Raw genomic sequence first — 12,746 nt, forward strand, 5'->3', positions numbered from 1 at the left:
TCTTCATGATAAAGAATGCAACTTAAGTGAAATAAAACAGCAAAATGCTTCCAGAAGAAGACAACCTGTAGAGTTACCAGGTAAATGACTGTCCATGATGGGGCTGGTACATTCAAAATCAAAACTGTGGTCACAGATTCAGTCATGAACAGCCCTGCTGCTAAAGGAAAGAGCACATAGATTGAAACAGGAACCCATCCAGTCTGTAAAATATTAACAGCTTAATAAACATCAGCTCACCATCCAAAAACACAGTATTCAAGTCAACTGAAGAGTACCAGCTAAATTAATACCAAGTTGACTCCATGAAATGCCTTGGGGGGAAAAAAAGGCTCATGGGTGATTCACTTTTATGCTGACTTCCCTATAAAAACATCTTCAACAAGAGAAGCAGGAAATTCCAGTGAGTGAAAGGGGGCAACTATATGGAAACCATCATACTGCACACTTTGCTTTTTAATTTACTTCAGTGTTTTGGTTTAAAAAAGCACATTCAGAAATTTGCTCCTTAAGAAACAAAAAAGTGAGTATGCTAACGGATCTGATCCTCATATACCATCCAACGGAATTCCAGAAAAGAAAAAGCAAGCTAAAAGGCACACAACTGATATTTACTTTCCTGACACGGAAAAACACTATTAACGTAGAAAATGATGTGAAAGCTTTCAAGGAGATCAAGTCATAGAGACCTTTTTAAAAAATTCTGCTAGAAATAAAAGATAACTTAATTTTACCCAGTAAATTGATTTTTGAACATAAGTTACTCCTAAATCAAGTCACAGTACCCCACTGTATGTACACATGTACTGATACATGTGTATGCTTTCTCGGGATGCTTTATTTTCAATTCTGATTTTTTTCCCTGTAGTAATCTGTAGCTTCTCACCATTTCATTTGTCACTTTAACCTTATCCTCTTCTGACACTGTCAACTCTCCATGCTAACTACAGAATGGACAAACAAATACCGAACACCAACTACCACCCACTAACTGGGATGTCATCACAAGTTACCTAAACCTTTCCAATCTTTGTTTGCTTAGCTATAAAATGGAAACCATGCCATGTGTAACATGCCAAACACACAAGTAGGCCTAGCAATTCCTCACCAAATTTCCATTTTTTTGAATCAGACTTTCCAAACACAAATACACTAACAATTCAAAGTTTTTTCACTGTCAGCAAAATGCCCCACATTGGTATCACTTCTACACGAGTCCTTCAGGCATCATGGTTAACTGCCAGGTATCAAGAAGAAGGCTGGACTTCCCTGGTGGCACCGTGGTTAAGAATCCGCCTGCCAACGCAGAGGACACGGGTTTGAGCCCTGGTCCAGGAAGATCCCACATGCCGCATAACAACTAAGCCCATGCGCCACAACTACTGAGCCTGTGCACTGCAACTCCTGAAGCCTGCGCGCCTAGAGCCCGTGCTCTGCAACCAGAGAAGCCACCACAATGAGAAGCCCGCGCACTGCAAGGAAGACCCAAAGCAGCCAAAAATAAAATATAAATAAACAAATTTTTTTTAAAAGGCTAAGAATTCTACTCCTGTAAAAGCACAGACATTTAAACAATCAATTTTTAACAGCTTCTGCGAATACCACATATATACTATGTTAACAATATATTGAGGCTATAAGTAATTAGTGATATCAAGCCTCTAAGACACTAAAATCTAGACCAATGTTTTCTTATTAATATAGACTTACCCTATGGCCCAGGATCTCACTTCTAGGTACTTACACAAGTGAGATGAAAAGCTATGTCCATACAAAAACTTCTACATGAATATTTATAATGGTCTTATTTGTTAACTGCCAAGAACTGGACACAAGGCAGATGTCCCTCAACTGGGGAATAGATAAACAAATTGTGGTACCTCCATATAATGCTATACTCCTCAGCAATAAAAAGGAATATTACATACTGACCTACACAACAACATGGTAGAATCTCAAAAGCATTATGATAAGTAAAAGAAGCTAGGCGGGCTTCCTTGGTGGCGCAGTGGTTGAGAGTCTGCCTGCCAATGCAGGGGACACGGGCTCGAGCCCTGGTCTGGGAGGATCCCACATGCCGCGGAGCAACTGGGCCCGTGAGCCACAATTACTGAGCCTGCGCGTCTGGAGCCTGTGCTCCGCAGCAAGAGAGGCCACGATGGTGAGAGGCCCGCGCACCGCGATGAGGAGTCGCCCCCGCTTGCCGCAAATGGAGAAAGCCCTCGCACAGAAACGAAGAACCAACGCAGCCATAAATAAATAAAAATAAATAAATAAAATTAAAAAAAAAAAAAAGAAGCTAGGCACAAGACTACAGTCTGTTACTTTCCATTTATGTGATAATCTGGTAAATGCAAAACAATATAAGAGACCCAAGGTAGAACATAGATCATCAGTTGCCAGGGGCCAAGGGTGGGGAGAGAGGCTGACTACAAAGGGCACAGGGGGGAGTGATGGAAATGTTCTAGATCTTGACAATGGTGGTGGTTACACTCCTATACACATTTCAAAACTGTACACTTAAAAGGGTGAATTTTTAAGATTGAGAGGTTTAGGGGAGTTCTCCCTATGAATCAGTAGTTATAAAGGTCAGTTAAGTAGTCAAAGAAGGAAGATGGAGCATTGGAGATTATACGAGTTATTTTAGAATACACATATGGAGTCACTGACAGAAAGTGAGGGGCTCAAATAGGCTCATTCGTGAACAACTGTATAACCCAAACTTTTAAAAATGTAACTGTCCAAATTTAAAGGAAATCTACTATAATCAAGAACTACAAAAGGAGTTACTCTTATAAGAAAATGTGAGAGGCAGTAATGTCTATTAGCATGTTGTTTTACAGCGAATGTTCAGTAATGATACCAAGAACCATCAGAAATACCTTCTAGATGAGATGTATATATACATTTAAATATTTGGCTATATCTGGGACAAAACAGGAGCTCACTTCCTTTTTAAACAATCATCTACTCCTGTCAAAACCAGCCCACATGTCTGAGAAACAACAGAACTAGAAATTCAGGCTAGGGTAACTTAAGGGTTGGAAAGGACCCTGATGAAATGTATGTCATTATTTCCTCCACCAAAGTCATGAATCTTCTTATCTTTGGTGTCATAGGGTTTTTTTTTTTTCCTTCTCCTTCTGGAATGCCACCTCAGCCAGGGTGGTGCCAAGGGCAAATTCCTTTAACGCAGAAAAAGACCTGAAGAAAAACAGCAGTTGATTTACCCCTCTATTCCACGTCCTTGGCCCTCTCCTGCCACACCTGCTGACAAGCCTCCACACTGTGAATTCAGATGCCACAAAGCAAAGCCGTTAATGCTAGCTGAACTGAAACCAAGTCCCCAGTAGAAGCTGGTGCTACGCAACAGAAGCCTTAAAGGTCAATGTGGCAGGGCTTGGCTAGCATGAGAATGATCAACTGACCTCCTTCTGCAGACTGACAGGAAGATAAACATAAAGGCAGACAGTCCTCAAGGTACGTTCTATCGGGAATCAAGCATCCTTGTTCCCAACTTGTGTATCCATCAAACACATGCCACATATCAAACCTGGGAGAACAGCCTCAAAACGTCCTGCAAACACACACACACACACACACACACACACACACACACACACAAATTCCCTTTGGTGAAATAACTGATCAAGCAGGAAACCCCACCATGGAAGCAGGTCATACAAACTTAATTCAAATTGATATTAGAAACTGGCTTATCCAAAACACGAGATTTCCTTTCCACAGTATGTAATAGGGCTTTGGAAAACACAGTCTGATTGCTAACAGCAGAGCCTGTGGTTAGCACACAAACTTGCCAACCTACCATGAAGGATGAAGCCCTCTGCTGCATGCCCTCACAGCCCCAGACTGTTTGCAAAGGGCAGGAATGAAATATTCCATATGTTTTCTTTGTCAGTGACATGGCTATTGAAAGCAAGGCCATGGTAGTCTCCCTGCTGAGGGACTGGGTCAAGCTATTCATGTGTAACCGGGCAGATGTCAAGATGGTAATGGGAAAAACATCTCAAACATTTTTTTTTTTTTTTTTAAAGAAAGAGACCCAGGGTAGAAAATGCACAACTGTATCTGAAACACTCAACCAATCTAAATAGGTCGTGAGCACTCTTGCATATGTTAGCTGCTACTCTGAATTTACAACTCATTTTCAAATCAGAGCTGAATCAAAACCCAGAAAAGTTTTTAAGGGTTCTGAGAAAGGTTTAACTGTGCTTACCAAGAATGTCATATAACTTTTGAGAAATATGAAAGATTTTAAAGAAAGGATTTTAGTTCTAAAGTTACTTCAAGGATAATAAGCTTTTCTTTATCCACAAAACACAAGCATTGGTCTCAAATGTGAAGAAAATACACAGGTATCCAATAACCAGTAAAATATCATTTTAAAGTACTTGAAACAAAAAGTTCTCCAATAATCTGAATATTGCTAGAAACAAGGTGATATGAAGAAACAAGAACTCAGCTAAATTGTCAAACCTGAGCTAATCTTATCCATCCCCAACATGGAAAGTGACGAGAAACCGTTGGGCACTCACTGGCATGAGGCTTCTTAAAGAGTTAAGCGTTGTTTCATGAAAATCCTCAGGGTTCCAAAGTCTGGAAGTAGAAAATTATTATCTAAAGCTCACACTGACACTGTCTAAGGTCACGTGCCCGTTTGCTGTGAGGAGAAACAATGCGTTCCCCTATTAGGAGAGCGTCCTTCAACTTGACCAGCCGTCTCAGGGAAGTAATGCCCAGTCAGAGACCAAGGCAAGAAAGCATGATTTCCTCCAAGCTCTCTCCTCTAGAGAAACTGTAACTCCCCACCACTAGGCTTTCCTGTTAGAAAGGGAGTAGCACCACCTGTAAGAAGGAATTTTTTTTTTTTTTTAATTTCATTTATTTATTTATTTATTTATGGCTGTGTTGGGTCTTCGTTTCTGTGCAAGGGCTTTCTCTAGTTGTGGCAAGCGGGGGCCACTCTTCATCGCGGTGCGCGGGCCTCTCACTATCGCGGCCTCTCGTTGCGGGAGCACAGGCTCCAGACGCGCAGGCTCAGTAGTTGTGGCTCACGGGCCTAGCCGCTCTGCGGCATGTGGGATCTTCCCAGACCAGGGCTCGAACCCGTGTCCCCTGCATTAGCAGGCAGATTCTCAACCACTGCGCCACCAGGGAAGCCCTGTAAGAAGGAATCTTGATAAAAACATATGCACTACTCTTTCTCCACCAGGATCTTTATGGTTTTCTGAATGAAAAGTCTACCACATGAAGAGCCTTTTTTCCATTAGCACAAGGGCTCACTGTGAAGTCTCCAACAGCCTATAAACCTGATATACATTCAAAGAACCAGAGAAATAGGGTATAGAATTTAAAATCTAAGTGACTTAAAGGGATAACACACATAGACAATTGCTTAGTCACTCCCCAAAGAAATGACAACATAACGTAATGGGTCCTTGCTGTCACTCAAACAGGTCATGCTAAAGTTTCCTACATGTGACCCTTGAAGATAAAGTCAAGTGACCTCTTCTTGCAGATGGAAAAGACAATGTCCAAAGGGATTAAGTGATACCTTCAAGCGCACAGATTTAGGACCTCAGGGGTCTTGATTCCTTGTGCCGCACTCTCAAAAATAAAACAACTTCTGAAGTCCTGTTCATAAAAATAGGCGCATAAAAAGAAGACTGGAGAGTAGAGAGTGACATAAAAAGCTGGATTATGCGACCACCACGGACTCAAAATGACCTTGGAGAGAACAGAAGGCCAACTAGAAAACATTTTCTTTCTTACAAAGATTAGAAAACATTAAGATTTTAAAACAAACCCCACTAATCAAATGAGATGAAGTAGCAGTAGCACAGAATGGATGAAAACTGGGATTATGATAAACTGCTAAGTATCAGTTAGCAAATCCACGTGTAATCTTTTAAAACATGATACTAAAATGTTAAATGCATTGAACACTCCTTTCTTAACTCTGATCAAATTGTATGAGAATTCTGTACATGCTTGATGTGAGATAAGGAGAGCCTGAAGAGGACCCAAGGGGCAATTATCAGGTTCGGAAAATGCAAAAGCTGGATTTAGCACCTAAAACAGAGAAGCATGTGAACAGTCTTCAAGAACATTAAGAAACCTAAAGGTTAATCGACAGTATTTGCCTTCTCTCCCCTCACCTCCAGAAGAGTTGCTAGACTTCGGGATAGAGTTCTTAAGGTGTAAGGTATTCAAGAGAGAGAATAGTGCTGATTCTCTGGAGATCCTCAGGCAGAAAAAGAAGCTCCCTGAGATGGCTTCCACACACACGGGAAGGGTGACAACGTAGATCACAGTGGTGGCAACCACAGGTCTCCTCTCTCCTGAGAAAATCTAGTCTGCCAAGCCCTTCTTGTATTATCCATATTAGTCGTATGTTTTCTCTAAGGGCCTCTTAGCATGAAGCTTACCCTGTAGGGAAATGGGAAAAACCAGAAGTTAAACAGCATCATAGCCCGGTCCCCAGAGTTTTAGAGAGAAGACTGCCAACTTGGAAGCATACCTCCTACCCTGCACTTCCCAACAAGAAACGTGAATAAGAGTGAGGCTTCTAATGGCCATCTATCTGCCTCCCTAGGCAAACAGCTCTAATCAAGCTCTTCAGGGGAGTCTGGATGTCACCACTTGCACTCAGTTATGCTGCGGCTTATACTGAGAGCTCCACATGGGCAGTCAGAGCCCGGGCGGAGTGGGCAAGTGGGATCCCAAGTAATCCTAGGTGCATTCCTCAGCCATGCTTCCCACAGAGCCAAGGGAAAGGCGCCATCTCCCTGCCAAAGTTAGGTCACTCTACTCGGGGAGGGGAAATTCCCCCAGAGAAAACTTTAAAAATGTACAGGGAACAGGGAAAATCTAACTCATGATTTTTCTGGATACCACGCTCTGAAATCTGATTTGAAGAGTAAAAATAGTCTGTTGCCAGTGTGCACTGAGATTTTCATTCTTGTAATGGTCAATTTTATATTTAAAACTTCGTTAAAAAAAAGGGGGGGGGCTGCATTCTCCTAGTGTAAAAATAGAGGGGAAAAAAAAAACTAGCTCAAGGGGCTTACATAACTTTTTACTTATCTTGACTCAGAATACTTAAATACAAATCAAATATGAAGGATAAAGGGTCATTAAATATCCTGTAATATATTAAATATGCTTTCCCCACACATGTTTTCTCACTAGCACAAACAACAGACCAGCCCGGGATCTAAACGTATACCCAGTCTTGGCCCAGCTGCCTCCCAAAATATCTATGGTTTACATTTCCTTACAAGGATATTCTTATATTCTTAATGGGCCAACATGTTGCCACAGAGGGTTGGTTCAGTGCTTTTCCCATAAGATCTTTCATTACAGAAAAGCTAAGAGAACTACCAAAATATGTATTTTTTAAATGTTCATTTCTGAAGCCTACACTCTTAGATGGGCATTCCTGAACCCCAGTCACTTGCATCTAAAATAAGAGATGCAAAATGCAAAATGACAATTCTTGCTGTAGACTTACTGCAGGGGCAGAGGGGGACCTGGCTAGTGTGCTTTTTTGACTATTAAAATATGTAACAGTATCAAAACACGCTTTAGAGACTAAAAACAACCACCCATTCAGAGTTTTAACTGCCTGTACATGACACAGAATACTTCTGTACACTATAAGAAACTTACTAAAAATAGTCCCAGCCATATACAAAGTTTAATAACAAATATCTGTCTATGGGTGGGTGAATCCAGAGTATACTACTACATAATTACATCTTGCCATTTAAAGGGGGTATTTGAGTAGTAACTTGCTCAAGTCTTTAGAAAGTTGAGATGTTACTAAATGTATACGAACTATAAAATCATTTCTAAACTCAATTTTGAACTCACCCAATTTCAGACAGTAGAGCCGATACCCGGCCTACAGTTTGTTCATCAAGTGTTTGAGACACAAAAGAAATGTCTAGAAAGGCAGACAAATTAGTCATTGTGTAAGAGTACTGATTTGCTAAATGCCCTAGTTTTTTTTCTTCACTGATAGAATTTAAAACTAAAGCATTTTATTATCCTCAACGAATCTTTCAAAAAACTGCACTTCACTGAACAAAATTGGGGACAAAGTTATCCATGTTCTTGTATATACAGGAAAACAAGCTTTGGGCGTTGCCAAACACTTGAAGGCTTCAGGAGGCAGTTAAAGAGCAAGCTAGATAATACATTTCTAAAGACAAAACCATGAACTCTCATTTAAAAAAAATGAAAATCAAAGCTGTCTGATCAAGTTACATCAGTTACGTTTGTCAGAGTTTAAGGCACATCGGGCAGGGTTTAACTTGTAACACAGGTATACTGATAAATATTGTGCTTTTACGGAAACTTCTATCTTTTTTACAGAGAAAAAGTGGGAAATGGTCTTAGAAAAATTTCAGTGAGTCACTAAAGGATTCTTACAACTTCACTTGCTTGATAGTCTACACAGATTCAGAGAGATTCAAAGCAATGAGAGCCATTAGTCACCAATATCCATTATTTCTTGACAAGAAAAATGGAAATAAAAGGATAAGCACAACCAAGGAGACCAAAGACCAAAAGCCAAACTTGCAGGCTGTCAGTGCTTTCCGCCATTATAAAGATGACTAAAATAAGAATTTGAGAGATAACCTGACAGAGGCCAAGAAAACGCCCAAACTTGCCTGGATCCACCTACTAGTACAGAACTTTGATCTTCCCTAAGAGATTAAGTTGTCAAGTGTTACCTTAAGATTCTAACGTAAGAGCCAAGTGCCTGGACATTAAATGCTTGTGATACCATAACTGCTATTAGCATTTAGCTGGACTGAAAATCATAAAATATTAGTGGTTACCACAAGCCTTCAGGAGCCTCGAATGAGAATCCCTGGTTTAAATCCTGGGTAGAGCTCAGACCACACCCAGCACATTGCTGCCTTCTGAGGCAGGTTCCCCAGTCCATGGATACATTCCAGTAGAGGTGGACAATTGGGGAAGTTTCCTGGGTCGGGGAGGGATTTCAGGATTGAGACACCTATACTATACTTAACACAACAGAGAGGATCGGACAAACGTATGGAAAAAAAATCAAATTAAATAGAAAGAAAACTTTTGGCAGTAAGAGTTGTTTACTTCCTTGTTCTCAGGTGAAGCAGCCAAGGCCCTGAAGGGTTAAGTGTGTCACCACCTCAAGGTCACTCGTGTGATTTATTGACAGATCTGGAAACCAGCTCTCCATATTCCCAGCAGAATGCTCTTTCCTCTCGTGTTTAAAGAGAACCCAGCAGTTCACTAGTCTGTAAAATAAACGACCTGTACTTAAAGATGTTCATATATTGGCCTTGTTTAGAACAAAGTTCCCTGGTAACACAAATACTCCTCTAGAAAGACACACCGCAGAAAATAAGCTAACAGTGAAATTTACAGACAGTAACTTAGACATCAAAATATCAAAACTCGACCATCAAAAAAGGTATAAACATTTAGCCACTGATTACTGACCTGCCAGGGAATACAACTGACATTGGAGGAAACATAAGAAAATACTTTCAAATAATACTATTAAAAGAAAGGTGCTTGGAGTCGTGAAAAAAAGTACACCTTAGGGAAGAATCTGAGATGATGCTTCCCAAAGAAGAAAAAGCAACAGATTATTTTTTAAAACCCTTCAAAGCCCCTCAGGTAACCATCAGTTCTATATAGAAAGCTTGCTAACCTGCCCATGTACAAGATACACTGTGAAGGCTGCAGAGATTATGACTAATTATATGGAAGTGAGGACGTTGAGTAACTTTTTGTACAGTATCCAAATTACTGAAACAGAGTGATTTTATTTTCCAAGTGTGAAGCCATACCAACAGGAAACAAGCGGGGCTATTCTACCCCAGCAAAGAGCCTTAGCTAGTCATGCATTCTGTAACAAGTCTCCATGGCAAATTTCCTAACACACACTTCTAAACACAAAGAACTCCTCCTCCAAGTGAGTGGCAATAAATAGGCTTGTGCAACTTCAACCAGACGGATATTCAGATACTTCTGGGATCTTTTCACGAGAGCAGCCGATCGCTATCGTCACCTTGCCATCTTAAAACTGTGTAAGAATTATAAAATCTTATATAGAATGTCTGGAAGCTACAAGCAGCCTTAAATAGAATCTAGTGAATCCAATGACTTCATTTTTCCAATGAAGAAACTGTCACCAAAAAAAAAAAAAAAAAGGTAGAATGACTCGCCCAAGGCCACACAATTACTCAGGGGCATGGTGAGGACTACCACCAAGGGCTCAGACCTACCACCCTCTCCACAAAGCCACAGAAACAGCCTTTATAATCCTAAAACTATGCACCAGACATAACCTAGGATGTGGAAATTTGTGACCCCCGTCTCAAATTTTGTGACAGTAACACACAAACCAGAGGACACACGTTCTCTATCCCCTCCCCACCACCACGACTTCATCCCTTTCTCTCTCAATCAAGAATCTTGGAACGCAGGTGATTAAGAGGGACCTTATTAGCTCTAATAGAGGAATAAACTTGAACCCTTCTGATTAAAAATACACTTCAGAATTTTAATACTAGTCAGAGTACTTCCTTTAAAACACCTCAGGGTGAAATGTGACAAGCCAGTGCACTGTGACACAGGATCGGGAACTGCCGCTGCAAAATATAAATAAGCACTACAGGTGCAGCAAACGCTGTGGAACAGGGGAATCCCTCAACAACACTGAGGATTACATCTGACTCTGCCCCCAGACTCAGATAAAGCAGCTTTCAGCAGGAAATAGGACACTGTTAGGCTGAACAAGTTTTAAACGAGCCTAAAGGAGAAAAGCAGGTATCCTCTCTCTGGGGCCTTCTCAGATCTGGACAAAAAGCTAATGCTGAGAATGCAGAGTTTGGCAATCCTGCGTGGGAATGAGGGCTGAATTCCAAGCCCCAATCCTGCCCCTCAGTGTGGCCTTAAGTCCTTATTTATTCACTGAAACATTAAGTGCTTCCTTTGTACCGGACTCTGGACTCAAGTTGAGTAAAATAAAATCCCTGCTCTGTCAACGAGGAGTCCCATTGTGGGATGTGTACACACCTGAGTGAGGTGAAGGTAAGACACCATTGAGGAATGACAAGAAAATAACTTCGATTAATAGTCTCATCTTTTTGACTTCTATTTTTGTGATTATCATTTTATGTATAACTAAATAGGCCTTGGTGTCCATGCTCCAGAAATTAGAAATCAGTGAATCAAAGTTTGGGAACCATGGATCCAGTTCCTTGGTGTGTACCTGTGTTTCACCAAAGCTGTGATGGGACAGCAAATCAGAAGTACTTGCAAAGAGACCTTGGGTGATTCCAAGGTGTCTTATAAGATCAACTGGAGTGGGCAGATCACAGCACCCGCCCCTCTTCAACGTGGCTTTTGAGATCACTGGTTTCCCAAAATGCAAATATATTGCCCTTGAAATGCCCTTTACAAGGGCTCGTCATATAACATATACTTTTAAGGGTGAAATGAAGAGTGTTCAAGTGAAATAAGAAGTTATCAGGAGGTACAACTACTCTACAGGTCACAAAGGGAAAAAGAAAATATAACACATTTGTCCACCACCACAGCTCAGAAAGTGCTGTGATGATGCTAGTTTAGGCAATCTGATCTGGACTGGTGCCAATTATTTATCTGTTTCCCAAGCCATGAACAGTCACTTATGTAGGGCTCAAGGTTGAGAATATAGCATTTCACTACCTTTGGTGAATTCTAAAGAAAGATGCCTGATGCTCTACAGCAAGGAGCGTGCTCTCATAAAAATAAAAATTTCTTTGTGGTTTTTAGGTACTAATGGAAAACAGCCCTCTTCCTTATAGGGCAAGTCTACACATTAAAACTCAAGGAATCTGCTAAACAAGGTCTTTTCAACTGGTCAAAATAGTAAAAGTATGCTTTTCTCTCTGGGACCTGAAAGAGGTTTCAGGGAAAGCCACCTCTCCTGAATGAATTCCCTAAAAGTATGAAGAGGTCTTGGGGAAAAAATACAGCCCCTTCCCCTCTACCCAGTCTTCTTTCCCTTACTTCTCCCCACTCCCACCCAAACTTACCCACGTAAGGTACCTTTGTGGGCAAATTGCTCCTCACTGCAAAGTTAACTTTTTTTTTTTACTGAAAAGTTAAATTTCACCATACTGAAGGAAAATGACTTCAAATGTGTAACTAAAACCTGAGACAAGGGGAAAAAAAAAAAAGGGAAGGGGGCTGGTGTCAAAGAATAAGACAGGTCCAAGGCAACTGGCCACAAGACTCAAAAAAACCCCACTGGCAGAGGGCAAGCAGAACACCTCCCACCAGCCACCTGGAAACAGCACCGCTCTGGCCTGCACAGAAAGGATCTCTTCACGGGGTCTGTTATTCCTTTCACACTGTCTATTTCTAAGAGGTCCCTCTCAGCAGCTGTAAGGTAAAAGGAAATTCCCTTTACCCAAGGCCTCTCAGAATCCCTTCCTCTCTCAAACAGTTCTTTCACTGCCCTTGATTTAATCTGGCCACACAGCACAGCAAGGCAGGACAGAAGCATACAGCAAACCCTGCACGCAATTACCCCATTCTTTCTCTACTGGTGCCATCTGCCAACACCACAGCCAACACCTATTTCAGAGTCTTCGTTTCTAAAGCGAATGTCTAAAGCTCTCCGTCCCGGTTGGTGGAGTGGGGTTTTGGAAGTCAGAACCATCTGAGTGACTTTC

At 41.2% G+C, this 12,746-nt stretch overlaps 1 protein-coding gene across 1 annotated transcript in view; it reads right to left on the reverse strand.

The window, feature by feature from the left end:
- Positions 1 to 12,746, reverse strand: part of LGR4 (leucine rich repeat containing G protein-coupled receptor 4) — a 97,840-nt gene that overhangs the window by 83,598 nt on the left and 1,496 nt on the right. The gene's annotated exons all lie outside the window — the stretch shown is intronic.

The sequence above is a fragment of the Balaenoptera musculus genome, chromosome 8 (genome assembly GCF_009873245.2).
Source record: "Balaenoptera musculus isolate JJ_BM4_2016_0621 chromosome 8, mBalMus1.pri.v3, whole genome shotgun sequence".
In the NCBI taxonomy this organism is placed as follows: domain Eukaryota; kingdom Metazoa; phylum Chordata; class Mammalia; order Artiodactyla; family Balaenopteridae; genus Balaenoptera; species Balaenoptera musculus.